A 15,871-nucleotide genomic window follows, 5' to 3' on the forward strand; every position below is an offset into this window, starting at 1 on the left:
ACGAACTTCAGTAGAGGAACCTAGCAGGTATCACATTAACCTAACGATCTAAGTAAGTATCACTGATAAGGGAACAAGTGGACATGTGCCTCCTAATGTGATGCACCGAAAAACACACAACAGTTGTAACATTCCTGCCAAAACTACATATCCTAAATTTTATCCCGAGGACACATCCGATACACTCGAATTGAGGGAGATTCTACAAATAAATGGTCTGTCACTCTCTTCAAAAATGTCAATGTCGCTAAAAACAAAGAAAGGCTTAAGAAATATTCCTGATTAAAGAAGAATAAAGAGGTGTGGCAACTAAATGCAATGCATGATTATGGTTTGGATTCGGGACAGGAAAATTAAAAAATCATTAAAAGAACATTATTGGGCTCACACCTGTAATCCCAGCACTTTGGGAGGCCAAGGCGGGTGGATCACCTGAGGTCAGAAGTTCAAGACCAGCCTCATTAACATGGCAAAACCCCATCTCTATTAAAAACACAAAAATGAGCCGGGCATGGTGGCAGGCTTGTAATTCCAACTACTCAGGAGGCTGAGCCAGAGAATCACTTGAATCTGGGAGGCAGAGGTTGCAGTGATCCAAGATCGCACCATACTAGACAACAAGAACAAAACCCCATCTCACCAAAAAAAAAAAAAAAAAAAAAAAAAACACATTATTGAGAAAACTAGCAAAATTTGAATGTGGACTGTGTATTAGATACTTGTGTATTTCCTTAATTTAGTAACTGTAATGTAGTTACACAAGAGAATGTCCTTGTTCTTAGAAACTATAAAGTATTACACGGCAAAGGAACATGATGTATGCAATTTAATCTCAAAAGATTCAGAAAAAATATGACAGAGAATGAATAAGTAAATAGCACAAAATGTTAACAATGGGTTAATCTTGTTAAGAGGTCTGGGAACTAGTTTCATGGAAGACAATTTTTCCATGGGTTGGGGGGCAAGCGGGATGATTTCAGGATGAAACTGCTCCACTTCAGATCATCAGGCCTCAGGTTCTCATTAAGGAGTGTGTAACTTAGATCCCCCACATGCGAAGTTCTCAAGAGGCTTTACACTCCTATGAGAATCCAATGTTGCAGATCTAACAGGAGGCAGGGCCCAAGCAGTAACGCCTGCTCCCATGTGCTCACCTCCTGCTGTGCAGCCAGGTTTCTAGCCTGCCACAGACTAGTACCAGGACAAGTCCAGTTGGCAGCCGAAGGGTTAGGATAGGATTTATGTGTATTATATTTTAACTTTCTATAAATTTGAATTATTTGAAAATAAAATCTGGTAAATATTTGAACCTGATCTTCCAAGGGTTCTAAATACCTAAAAGAACCAAATTCCTTATCTTATCTCCACACACACAAGCTCCAATCCAACAGCAATCTAAACTGATTTATGATGATCTGTTAAATGAGCTATAATAGTGCTCCAGTTTAAAACATCAAATCTAAGTGCCAAATGCCATGTACCATTCCACCGACGATAAGGTATGACTCACAGATCTAAGTCAGGTGAATGTCTGCCTTCTCTCAATCTTGTTATTCTACTGCACCCTTCCCCAAACTACACTGGAACTAAAAAACAGAGACAAGACTTCTCCAATAAAGCACTGCTATTCTTCCACTGAAAAGACAGTAGCAAGTGTGTCTCCTTGCTAAAAACTCCAAATTATTTTCTTTTTTTTGAGATGAAGTTTCGCTCTTGTTGTCCAGGCTGGAGTGGAATGGCATCATCTCAGCTCACTGCAACCTAAAATAATTTTGTATTTTTAGCAGAGACAGGGTTTTACCATATTGGTCAAGCTGGTCTCGAACTCCTGACCTCAGGTGATTCACCTGCCTTGGCCTCCCAAAGTGCTGGGATTACAGGCGTGAGCTATAACACCCAGCCCAAATTAATTTTCTGATTATGCCAGTTAGCAAAACAGAACAGAACCAAAAGCAATCAATAACATATATGGAAAATATTTTTAAAAACCTCTCACTCTAAACAAAACTCTAATGCCAATTAAAAACTGGCAAAGTACATTACATATTCACTACAGAGCACCTGGCAAAAACTCCTGACAAATCTTCAATCTGAATGTCTCAGATTTTATTTTCTAATTTTCTTATTATCTTAGCTTACAGCTCTCCACACTTGAACTTCTACAGCAATCATCTGTAACAAAACACAATTTGGTACTCAGTAATATATGATGCTGACAAACTGGATTAAGTCTGGCCCAAGGCTGCCTCCATCCATATTTTAGGTTGGCCCAAAGTTTCTCCCTACATAATGAACTATAAAGCTAACTTGATGTGTAAGCAGACTGTAACCTACTCTTGTAACAAGTAGCTAAGTTTCAGCCAATCACAGTAGCCAAGTTTCAGCCAAATCATAGGTGGCCAACTGTTCAAACTGTGTTCAGATAAGGCAAAGGCTGAGCTATAACCAAACCAGCTGTTACTGTATCTCATTTCCCTTTGCTGACCATAAATGGTATCTGATAATGCAGTACTCTGGAGCTCTTCTGAACTGTTCTGATTCTGGGAGCTCCTTGGTTCCAGAATCACCTTTTTCTCAATTAAGTTCCACTGAATTTGTCTAAGTCTTTAACACTGACTTACCAGATAGGAAATATTTATATTCCCTAATTTTATCAAACAGTATGTGAGTTTCCTCCAGAAAAGGACCATTTTACAGTACTTTGCAAACTCATCTGCCTATGTAACTAGTATGACTACCTGACTAGGCTCTATGAACACAACTCAATAAAAATTTGTTATTAAAACAATTATTTTAGGCAATCAATGTCACCTTCTCAGTGTAGGTTTTCATTTTAAACTGTATGCAAAGGATAAATTTTTCTATGAAAAATAAATGTATTTTATAAAGTCCTACAGCTACTGAGATTTAGTATTCACTGAGAGAAAAGGTATTCTTACAGTAGCCCCCCCTTTATCCACTGATAAGAGTTTGTATCTTTGTCTCCACCCAAATCTCAAGGAGAACTCCCCAGTATTGGAAGTGGAGCCTGATGGGAGGTGACTGGATCATGGGAATGCAGAAGTTCTCGTGAATGGCTTAACACCATCCCCTTGATGCTGTCCTTGCAATAGTGAGTTTTCACAAGATCTGGTTGTTTAAAAGTGTGTGGCACCTCCCCCACCCCACTCTCTCTTTACCTCCTGGCTTTTGTCATGTGATGTGCCAGTACCCCCCTTGCCTTCCACAGTGATTGCAAGCTTCCTGAGGTATAATCAGAAGCTGAGCAGACGCCTGGTACCATGCTTCCTACACAGCCTGCAGAACCATAAGCCAATTAAACCTCTTTTCTTTATATTCAGTCTCAGGTATTTCTTTATTGTAATGCAAGAATGACCTAACACATCCACGATTTCATTGTCAGCTGTTTCAGTTACCCGAGATCAACCTCAGCCTGAAAATAGGGGTAAGCCACTGTACCTGGCACAATTATCTACACAATTTAAGAAAAATAGTTGTGTAGGCTGGGTGTGGTAGCTCACGCCTGTAATCCTAGCACTTTGGGAGGCTGAGGTGGGCGGATCACATGAGGTCAGGAGGCTGAGATCAGCCTGGCCAACACTGTGAAGCCCCGTCTCTACTAAAATGCAAAAATTAGCCGGGCATGACAGTGCCAGCTACTTGGGAGGCTAAGGCAGGAGAATCGCTTGAACCTGGGAGGCGGAGATTGCAGTGAGCCAAGATTGCGCCACTACACTCCAGCATGGGCAGCTGATCCAAGATTCTGTCTCAAAAAAAAAAAAAAAAAGAAAAAGAAAAAGGTTGTATTTCTTTTTCTCAAAGCTAAGTAAATCATTCTTTTCAATTTATGTATCATATAAATCTACTGTAACATTCAAAATCTATTAAATAAGTCGTTATTTTATTTTTATTATTTAATATGTACCAAAAGAACAGCAAAAGAAAGAACAAACAGATAATCTACAGAATAGGAGAAAATATTCACTAACTATGTATCTGACAAAGGTCTGATATCCAGAATCTAAAAAACAATTAAGCAAGAAACAAATAATCCCATTAAAAAATGAGCAAAGGACATGAACAGATACTTCTCAAAAGAAGACATAAATATAGCCAACAAATACATAAAAAAAAATGCTCAACATCACCATCAGTAATCATTAGAGAAATGCAAATCAAAATCACAATATCATCTTACACCAGTCAGAAGGGCTATTATTAAAAAGTCAAAAAAATGACATGTTGGAGAGGTTTCAGAGAAAATTAAATGCTTACACACTGTTGGTGTTCAGCCACCGTGGAAAGCAGCTTGGAGATTTCTCAAAGAATGTAAAACACAACTGCCATTAGACCCAGCAATCCCATTACTGGGTATATATATACCCAAAGAAAAATAAATCATTCTACCAAAAAGACATGTGTACTCAACATGTTCCTGACAGCACAATTCATAACAACAAAGACAAGGAATCAATCTAGGTGCCCATCAACAGTGGACTAAAGAAAATGTGGTACATACATTACAGTATACTATGCAGCCATAAAAAAGGACAAAATCATGTTCTTTGTAGCAACATGGATGGAGCTGGAGGCCATTATCCTAAATGAATTAATACAGGAATAGAAAACCAAATACCATGTTTTCACTTACACGTGGGAGCTGAGCACTAAGTACACAAGGACATAAAGATGGGCACAATAAACAATAGAGACTATTAGACAGAGGGGCTGGGGAGGGATGAGTGTTGAAAAACTATTAATACCTATCAGGTACTATGTTCACTGAGTGATGGGATCGCTTGTACATCAAACCACAGTGACATGCAATTTATCCATGTGACAAACTTGCACATGTACTCCCTGTATCTAAAAGTTGAAAAGACAAAACATAGCAAAAGACTACTTTGGATAGTAAATAATGCCACATTAAGTTTTGAGAGTAGTATAGCACTTCCTGCCTCTAAAAAAAAAAAGTAATTAGAATTAAAAAAAAAAAAAAACTCCTGTTATTATAATGGGTAATTTATGCTTATAATTACCTTCAATTCCCAACTATAGTTAAGAATTCAATCCCTTCAAAGAGACAAATATTGGTAATATTTATCTATATTTCAAAAGTTCCATCAATTTGATCTTTTTCCTTTATTACCAAGTTGCTTTCAAAGTTATGAATGGAAAGGCTACTTTTTCTGGTCCAATAGAGTTCCTTTTGGTTTAAAATATGTTAGAGGGGGAATGGCACAGAGGATAGAGAGGAAATATTTTAAATGAAAATGATTCCAAATCAACTATTTTTCAGTTTATGTCAATTTTATGTGTAAGTAATGTTGGCTGCAGTATTTAACTTGCAGTATTTAACTTTTTTGATGATATAATATTTGATGCAAAAGAATGTATGTAGCCTCTCTACCCTATCTAGAAGTTACTCAGAAGTTATTTGACTTTTGTTCACAGGTAGATGCTTTATGCACCTGGATGCAGAATGAGCACAAGGTCCAGGCCAATAGCTATTTAAGGAGTTAGCATTTCAAACAGCTTAAAGTACTTTTGCACTTTGCCTAATCTTCCTACTACACAGTGGTGGTCTCAAGCTTTCAAAAGCTTTGAAATTCAAAACTACATGCATAAGGAAAACTACCTTTACTTTGTGTCTGATTCTTTTATCTTCTTACATTCTGGGGATGCTAAAGTGTTTTATATCCCTTTTCAAAGTCTTCCAAAAAATTGTCAGAAATACTTTTTTTTTAATGTTTGTTTCCCTTAAAGAATTTTTAGACAGGCAGCAAGTTTTGAGTATGCCTTAGAAGAAGGAACTACAAATAGCTGGTTAAAGAGGAAGGAATAGAGAAGTAAGCTCAGAAAAGCACCCAGTTCAGTGCTTAAAGGAAAGAGCTTCTGGTCTGACAAATCTCAGTTTTAAAGTATGCTAGTCACTTACCAGCTAAGGAGACCTTAGAAAAATTAGCTAGCCTTTCTAAATTGACTTACTTGGTTCAATGAGAATAATAATATTTAGTTCTTAAAGTTGTGTGGGGACTGAGAGAATGTTTAGCACAGAATTAGCTGGTGTTATTCTTCACTCTAGCTAGTATTCACTAATGAATATGAAGCAGAGAAAAACAGATAATGATTGCATAGTAAAGAATATAGAATACAGAGCCCAAAATGTAAGTGAAGATAAATTGGGGGGTTGTTTAGACATCTAAGTAACAAACTATACTGTGGCCTTATGCTAACACATGAAGGAAAAAAAAAAGAAAATGGATTCTAGAGACACTGAATTTAAAATTTATAGGCTAATTGTGGCTAACTGGTGATGAAGGAGAAGAATCAGAATGACACTCAGGTTCTGGCTTGGATGGCAGTATCACCCATTTACTGTGACTTTTGGTGAGCTGGATAAATATGGGTCTTGAGAGCAAAAGAAAAATTTTTTGATTTTAGATACAGATGTTGGAACCATTAATATGTATAGTATGTTAATTAAAGATATGGGACTGGAGATTATCAAAGGAGAGGTCTTGAGTGAATTAAGAACAAAATCCCATGAGCCTCTATTACTTAATGGTTGTAAAGAAGAAAAATTTGCAAAGACACAGAGATCACTAATGAGGAAAGCACAGACAGTATCATGAAACTGATGAGAAGAGTTTCAAGAAGGAAAAGTAGTCAATGGCACTAAATGTTGCTGAGAAATCAAGTACTCACAAAAATCTATTGGTAGCAGATGACAAAGAACATTTATACTGGGGAGGGAAAAAAGGTATAAACACAATAGGCTGATCTGCTCTCTTCTACCAAAGTGCTGCTAACCACAAAACTGTTTCGAGTTCATTTTTTCCAATGGCATACAAACACAGAAAATCAGATTTAGTCAAACAAGTTCATAGACACATCAGTTCAAAAATTAGCATTAAGAGGTTTCAACAAAAATGGCTCTAGGTTATTTCAAGTTTTATCAACTTACTGTCCATTAAATTTTTTCCTCATATTACTCAAGGAAAAAAAAAATCACTACATTCCTCTTGAATGGCAACAGAGACTTTGAATGCATGATTTTATCTCCAATGTAAGGGAGTAAAATGCAACCGTCAACTATTCATATCTTGCCCCAAATACGTAAAAGCTTTCTTCTCCTTGTAGAAAACTAGTTTCTACTCTCCCTCGGAAGCCAATGTACTAAGAAGACATTCCCTAAATCTGTCCATCTAAGATCGGTAAATATTTGAACCTGATGTTCCAAGGATTCTAAATACCTAAAAGAATCAGAGTTACAGTTAGAGAAACCACTAAAAGAACATCATTTCTTTACCTTGGGGTACCCGGTAAAATTATAACCAATAGTTAAACTTGAAGTAACTTTCACTGAAGTATTTACAATTACCTTTATCTCTATTTGGTGGCAATAACATTAAATTTTATTAAGAAGACAAATTACATGTTGTCAATTACCAATAAGAGAAATATTTGTGATATAAATATGGAAATTTTTAAATTTCTCTCTTCTATCCCAAATGTTCCAGACACCAAAGTATCTGGGGGGAAAAAAACCAAACCATAAAAATAAACAGACATTTAAAAAAACACTTTCCTCTGAAATAAACACAAATGACATAAATGACAAACATACCAGCATTAGCTCTGAAAGTCAGATACTAAATTATCAGTTCATTGAAATAAATGCTGACAGAAAACAAGTTAAATTATTTAAATTGCAAAATGAGCTAGATTATTTAACTGAAGACCATACATGCAAAAATACTGGTTGCATCAGGGAGTTATAGCTCAGCCCAAGCCTTATCATTACTCCCCATTTATAAGAAAAATCAGGATTGCGTTAGAACTGTCTTAACACACCTTAAGTTTATTCTGGACTGTTACTCAACTAGTTTATAAGCCAGTTAACACCTATTCTATTTAACAGACAAGCTATTAAGAGTATACATAATCCATGGTCACTGCCAAAAGGATGCTCTTAACGACAAGAGAAACAATGTGTGTCTAGCACCATTCTATGTGTGTAAAGTTAGCTTACCTTTAACTGAAACCTATAAAATATTGGAAAGATGCTGACATTCCATTTCAAAACCTGCAATTATACATAAAAGTTCTCTGTTTCCAAAGTGTATTTTTAAAAACTCAAAATTAAGAAATGCACAAATAATGACAAAGGTAGTCATACAGGTTAACTGGCACCAATCCAATCTTCTAATGCTAACTGGCACTAATCCAGTCCCCTCCTAAAAATGTTTCTGATATATTTTCTTGGAAGAAAATATTTCTTCAGGTATGTGCTTATAATGGAAGAAAAAGGAAAGCCAGCCTGAATAACAAAGCCAGTGTACAACACTAAGCCCCATACATACTGACAAATACATAAAATAAGTAAAAAAAAATCCAACAGAGATGTAATTGCTCACTTAAGTGGGTAAAAGTTTTTCCAATTTCCTTCAGTTGATTTTAATATCAAAAAAATGGATTTATATCCATCTACATCTTGGAAAATGGTGTTGAAAATAGGCTTTTAGGCAAAAACTAATCAACAAGTCAGAGAGCTCCATAGGCACACTTTAACAGAACATTTAAGGAGCTACATATTAGAAAAACTTTGAAGCACATCCTGCTGGTGTCGATATAAACTGGCATAACTTTTTAGAAAAACGGGCCAGTGTAGTGTTCATATCCTTTGATCTAGGTAAGCCCACTACAGGGGATATTTCCAAAAGAAATATTTTTTAAAAAGAAAAATATTTTACAGCTACACACAGAAGTGTGTTCAGTGTAATACTATATAAAATGATGAAAAATTAGCAACAACCTAGAAGTAGACAAGTCAAAAGACTAGGTTAATTACAGTCACATCAACTGAAGAGAATTACAGTTTTTGCAATGAAAACAATTTCAACAGATAGTTAAGTGAAAAAAACATAAAACTGCACAAATTCTTAATTATTGGAAAAATGCAAGAATATGGTAAGATAGAGAAGGGAACAGGAAAAAAATGAGATGACCAAACAATGATCTTCTGGTGGGTAGATAGGTAAATTTTCTTGATTTCATTATTATTACAGTATTGTTTAAGCAACAGATATAGCAGAAAAGCATTAATTTAAAAACCTTTGCATGATTTGGAACAAGCAGCATAGCAAATACAATGGCTGAAAACGCTTAGCTGGCATTTGGTCTGATTATTGCAATGATTATTGCAATTTATACCTCAATTTCTATGAGAACAAAGAGCAACAATATAAAGAAAACAGTCTCTAAAAAATATTCTGGTACTGAAACACACTACGATTATTTCATAAATAAGAAATGTAAACTGAATCAGATACTTTAAAATAAGTTTTAGTAGCCTAACCAATAGCTTTTAAAAATATAAATCTTTTCATTTCCTGTTTCAAAATGTTAATTACTTATCTCCACCTTTGAAAGAAATGAATAGTTTGAATGAAGAAAGCAGTTTTACTTTGTTCATAATATGAATCAATGGCCTTTTTAAAAACAAAGCTAAAATTATGAGCATATTAAAATGTCAACATATTATTAAATTAAAATATACTGAAATTAAAAGGGGGGTGTACAGAGGTTAAAAATTAAACAGTTAGCATTTCAATTGATTAAAAAAGACTGATTTAAGCCTATCACATTTATCTTTCAGCAACTTAACATTTTAAGTTTAAGGAAAATGACATATCAAATGAACCTCCTCAATATGTCATTTATAAAAACTGACAATCGACTGTTCGAACAACCAATCCAAAAGAAAACTCTGTTATTGGAGAGGATTTTGATTCTAAGATTTTTTAATGACATTCATATTTTGAACTAAAAATGATAGGAGAAAGTCAAGTTTGATTCTCTGCGAACACCTATTTCCTGTCCAAACAGCCCTTTTGTTCTGCTTCCCTGCTTAATTTTAGTGTTCAGTTTGCATCAGAAAATAAAAACAATGACAAAACGTAGCACACACAGAATCATAAAGGAGCAAAATTATAAAATAAAGGATCATAAAAAGATTAGAACAAAAATCCTACCAACAAAACCTCCACAATTTTCTGTTTGCTTCACCTCAGATTAACTTCACTTGAAGCTGTACTCCAAAGCAACCAAACCTGAATACCAAGCTCCACCCTCTCCAATTCTAGTGGCTGAAGAGTAAAATCTCCTCCCTGTTAGTGAAACTGATCATTCTGATTGGATACGGCTAATATCCATTATTTTAAAGAACTTTTCCTTGCTAGCAGGTTAGGTTAGATACACTAAAACCCCCTGGATAAGCTGGTTTCTTAAAGAAACAGTAGGAAAGGTTTCAGTTTTCCCATCATATACTGTTGCTTACCCTTGTCTAGGTGTAAAATAAACTAAGTGACGTAAATGAAAATCTCACAGAAGCAGTTTTAATTTGGAGTTCAGTGACCAACTGTTTAAAATACAATGCTTTTAGCCTAAATTATTTGATTATTTTTACGGAGCAATGAAGGTGAAGTTATGTTTTAAAGACAGATTATTTTTAATAGAGTTCACACTTTATCTTAAAATTTTAAAACGGCAACAGAAAATCCATTACAATATGTTGCTAAGAGGAACAAACCGGCATTTTTTCTAAGACTTAAGGAGAAAACTAAAGCTTAAGTGAAAATATATAGCACTAAAACACTGAAGGCAAAAGATTCATTTCTAAGATGTCTATCAAATTCACTGACATTTATGTTCTCAGTATCACAACAGAGTAGAAATTTCAGTGACATCCAAGGTTGATATTTCTACTTAAAACTGAAGAAAAAACTGGGCAGAAATATTATTTATATTACATTTAACAGATCTGATATGTGAGTATTTTACCAAGGTTAATGCTTAACCATTTGCAAACAGAGATCTAAAAGCAAAAGGCACTTGTTCTAATGACATGATCAGGTATAAAATTTAGAAAAGTTTAAGTCTTTTTCATCTTTTTTTTTTAAGTATGGAAACTACTTCACACTCTATTACTTCAAAGTGGCATGGGCATCCTAAAGTGAAGGGTATATTCCTCTTAAACTTCTCACTAAGCTATATTAATATTTTTACTACAGAGATCCTAAAGAGACACTATTTAGGAACTCCGATTTTTAAGCAAAAAAGACCTACTGTCACTTTATACATACCAAGTTTGCTATTTTTATACTCTAAGTTTATATATTTTAATTAGAATTGCTTATGTTTAAGTAGCTTGGCCCATTAAACATTACTCAGACATTAACCATCATCTGATTGATTCAAAGGCATTTAATGTGTAGTTTACTGTGTAAGTATAATTTTTACCTCTACAAAAAATCCTGTGATTCATAAACTCAAAATTAAAGCATATTAGAGTGGCTTCTCCTTTAAATATGTTTTCAATGTTCAGTTTGCATCAGAAAACAAAAAATAACAAAAGCTTTAAACATTTTAATTTAAATTTAAAGTTTCCAAAGTTCAAAATCCTGCAACTATTTTTCCTCAGAGAAAATTCACATATTAGAACATAAAGCCAACAAAATTGCTTTGAATACAAAGGCAAGTCTTTGTAACAAACTGAAAATTCACATAATTGCAACTAGACATGAATATGGAGCAATACCCTGCTGAAGCCCAAACAGCTGCATAATCTATTATGCCCTTTAAGTGGACAAATTGAAAGAGCCAATTCACAGAGGTCTAGTCCCAAGATCCTTTGCAAGGATTCACTGCTTTGAATGCCCAGCACTTCATGAGTCAAGTTCAGGTTTTCTTCCCACTGTGTGTCGGACACTCTTGCAAAAGAACACTGGAAGCAGAGAAGGTACAGAAGCAATTGGCAGAAAGAATATATAGCTTGAATAACAGCATAAGACTTGAGGGAAATTGACTGTAGATGGACAAAAGTTTTATGGGGAAAAAAAAGGAGAGATGGCAAATATTTTAATCTCAAAACCTGGCAAGCATAAAATTAGTAGATAGTTATGGCAACTAAATAAACCTTTGCTCTCGCATCAGTTTTTTCACTTCAAAGTTAATTATGAAACAAACATGAATCAAACACTAATATAACACCAAGACCACTATCAATCTATATATAACCAAGAGAAAAGCCAACTGTGGACTTAGTGATTGATTGCAGATTGTTCTAAGATCTCTGGGACCTGCTTGAAAGAACATCAACAAGGTGATTATCATTTTAGGTAGCAAACAGGTTAAAATTAAAGAGTAGCTTATTCCGTTTCTACATCAGGAGCAGTGGAAAACAACAGCAAAAAATAAATAAAAAGAAAGCAATGTTAAAACCACAAAATTTGTAACTAAGATAATATGAAAACAATATTGCTTCTCAGGAACAAGGAGCCTGCAGAAACCTCTGGAGCTCCCTGATTACATGCTACCACAATACTTTTTAAGCATCAAGTATTCAAAGGACTTATTGTATTATTATTTGTGGGAGCCCAGAAAGTTTCCCAAATCTTATCAGCTAAAAACAATTTAGAAGAGAACAAGCCATTGAACAATTTGGTCCCATTTCACTTTTGATTAAGAAGACTCTGCTTATATGAAAAATCAATATCTAGAGTATTAGCAACAGCTTTTAGCAGAATACATACAGAACAGGGCAAACACTTTCTTAGAATTTTGAAGGATTCCAGATAGTTCAAACTGCTCTTTCTACAAAAGAAATTAAACCTGAGCATTTTCTCTGGGCACAATTGGTGGTTCATTGTAGCAGCTGATAAAAAGGCCACCCTGACATTAGCAAAACATGACTGGGATCACTAAGGATGAACTCTGAAAAACACCATTCAATAGGGAATAAAACAAAAAAAAAAATTCCCTGGCAAATACACATTGCCTACAAAAGTAAGCTATATATTTGAGCTTGCAATTCCTGGTGTATATCTGCTGACTCCTTAGGGAAAAGATTACAAGGTATGTATGGGGAGTTAGGGAGGGTGGTAATGGCCTATTCATTCAAACACTGAACACGAAGGAAATATAAAGGAAACATTAAGGAAACATACAGATAAGAAAGCATAAACCAAGCTGATAGGATAAGGTATCTTTCTATGAAAGACAGTAAATTGCTTTGTTTTAGGTCTCAAGGGATAAACAAGGTCACCGATTAATGCAGAATAAAAAGAAACAGGGATCACAACAGTGACACAAATATAAAAGAGAATACATTGATAATACCTAACTATTAAGATTTTAAGTCATAAATTTTCATGTGCCAAATAACATATCACAGGAAAAAGTGCTAGACATAGAAAAATGAAGAGAAAATAGACAGGTCAACTTTAAATTCCCCTTTCTCCATAGCAGCCTAAACCAGAAGAAAAATAAATAAAATATTACGTAAAAGATGAAGACTAATTCTTTACATAGCTACCAAAAGAACTTTTCTCAACCATTTTAGTCAGTCAAAAGAAAATGAACAATTCTGAAAAGCAAAAGTTGAGTAGATAACATTCTCTATAAACTATACAGTAACACTGAAAAGTTAACAGAGTTAGTTTATTCATTCACCAAATCTTTTGAATGTCTATTATGCGCTGAGGATACCACAGTAAATAAAATGGATATAGTCCCTACCATTGTAGAAACTTACGAACAAGTCAAGACCAGTGCTGCCTCACAGAAACAGAATGAGAGCCACATGTGATTTTCTGTTTCTTAGCAGTCACATTGAAACATAAAAATTGGCTGGGCATGGTAGCTCACATCTGTAATCCCAAGATTTTCAGAGGCCAAGGCAGACAGATCACTTGAGCTCAGGAGTTCAAGATCAGCCTGGGCAACACAGTGAAACCCTGTCTCTACAAAAAATAAAAAAAAATTTTTTTAATTAACCAGGCGTGGTGGCACCCGCCTATAGTCCCAGCTACTTGGGAGGCTGAGGTGGGAGGATCTCTTGAGCCAGGGAGGTTGAGACTACAGTGAACCAAGATCACGCCACTGCACTCTATCCTGGGCGGCAAAGGCAAGGTGTGTCTCAAAAACAAAACAACAACAACAACAGCAACAAAAACAAAATTAATAGGCTGGGTGCCGGTGGTGCACAACTATAGTCCCAGCTACTTGGGAGGTCGAGGCAGGAGAATTGCCTGAACTAAGAAGGCAGAGGTTGCAGTGTGCCAAGATCGCACCACTGCATTCCAGCCTGGACAACAGAGGTCTCATAAAAAAAATTTTTTAATAAAATAAATAAAATTAACACTAATAGTATATTTTAACACAATATATGTAAAATATTACTTCAATATGTAATCAATATTTTTAAAATTGAGATATTTTCATTATTTTGTACTAGAAATCAAGTTCCTATTTCATACTCAGTACATCAATTCAGATTTGCCACATCTCAATAGTCAGATGTGACTATTTAAATAAAATATGGTAGCCATTAGCCACCAGGACTATAAATTAGTACCTATTATTGCAGAAGACTCTGTCTCTGCTGTCCAACACATTTGCCACTAGCCACATAAGGCCACTGAGTAAGCACCTGAAATGTGACTAATACAAATGAGGAACTGAATTTTTAATCTTAAATTTAAATTTAAATTTATTAAGTAGCCAGAAGTGGAGCTACCAGACTGTACAGATCTGGAAGAGGAAATAGACACCTAAACAATTCACATACACTTAATGAGCTGGAGCTGTTACAAATGTTTATGAAAGAAATACCCAATATTAAATGAGCATGTGAAGCCAACAGAAGGACCTAACCTATTTTGTGGCTTTCAAGGAAGGATTCCTCAAGGAAATCACAATTAAGCAAAACCAAAGGATTTGAGTAGAGAAAACTGAAAACACAGTAGAAATAATGAAGACAAGTAACAAGAGGTAAAATAATATACGTTATTTGTAAGAGAATGATTTGGATCACAAAATCAAAACTCCACAGGAAGGCAGGAGGTGTGGAAGTAGCCCTACCACTTGGGAAAAAATAATAAAAGTCTCCCAAACAAGTCCTGAAACAAAGCTTGTCCCACCCTCACTCAGTGAAATCCAGCCATTCCAATCTTCTGTCAAATTCAAAGTCAAGTCAAGCACTTTGTATATGTGCCATTTGTGCCAGCACTTCCCTTCACTTGGGAAACTTCCTCCAAATTCTTGATTTTAGAACTCAGAATCACAGTTCCAAATTTTTTACACAGGACAACCTTTGGGGCAGTGATACAGTTGGAAGTGAAACTGTTTGCAAAGCAATTTTTTTTTTTTTTTTTTTTTGAGACGGAGTCTTGCTCTGTCGTCCAGGCTGGAGTGCAGTGGTGTGTTCTTGGCTCACTGCAACCTCTGCCAGGTTCAAGTGATGCTTCTGCCTCAGCATCCTAAGTAGCTGGGATTACAGGTGCCAGCCACCACGCCCGGCTAAATTTTTATATTTTTACTAGAGACGAGGTTTCACCATGTTGGCCAGGCACCTGGTCTTGAACACTTGACTTCAGGTGATCCGCCCACCCTGGCATCCCAAAGTGCTGGGATTACAAGCGTGAGGCCCCAAGCCAGGCCTGCAAGGCAATTTTCACAAAATACTTTTTGCCAAAAAACTTAGTCATTTTGGCCAGGGGAGGTGGTCCACACCTGTAATCCCAGGACTTTGGGAGACTGAGGTGAGTGGATTACCCGAGGTAAGGCGTTTGTGACCAGCCTGGCCAACATGGTAAAACCCCGTCTCTACTAAACATACATAAATTAGCCGGGCATGGTGTAATCTCAGCTACTCAGGAGCCTGAGCCAGGAGAACTGCTTGAACCCAGGAGGCAGAGGTTGTAGTGAGCCGAGACCAAGCCACTGCACTCCAGCCTGGGCCAGAGTGAGACTCCATCTCAGAAAAACAACAAAAAACTTAAGTCTTTTTTTTTTAATGTTCTGACAG

General features: G+C 35.7%; 1 protein-coding gene across 4 annotated transcripts in view; it reads right to left on the reverse strand.

Moving 5' to 3' along the window:
* ZFAND6 (zinc finger AN1-type containing 6) overlaps positions 1–15,871 on the reverse strand; it is a 58,738-nt gene that overhangs the window by 35,265 nt on the left and 7,602 nt on the right. Inside the window, exon 1 of one of the 4 annotated variants that reach the window (XM_017509199.2) lies at positions 10,038–11,085. The exons of 2 other annotated variants lie outside the window; for them this stretch is intronic. The gene's annotated coding sequence lies outside the window, so the exon portion shown is untranslated. Of the gene's footprint in view, positions 1–10,037; positions 11,089–15,871 lie in introns of those variants that run through there. One more of the 4 variants, XM_017509201.2, reaches the window with a different exon arrangement.

This window comes from Cebus imitator, unplaced genomic scaffold, assembly GCF_001604975.1.
Source record: "Cebus imitator isolate Cc_AM_T3 unplaced genomic scaffold, Cebus_imitator-1.0 Scaffold410, whole genome shotgun sequence".
In the NCBI taxonomy this organism is placed as follows: Eukaryota; Metazoa; Chordata; class Mammalia; order Primates; family Cebidae; genus Cebus; species Cebus imitator.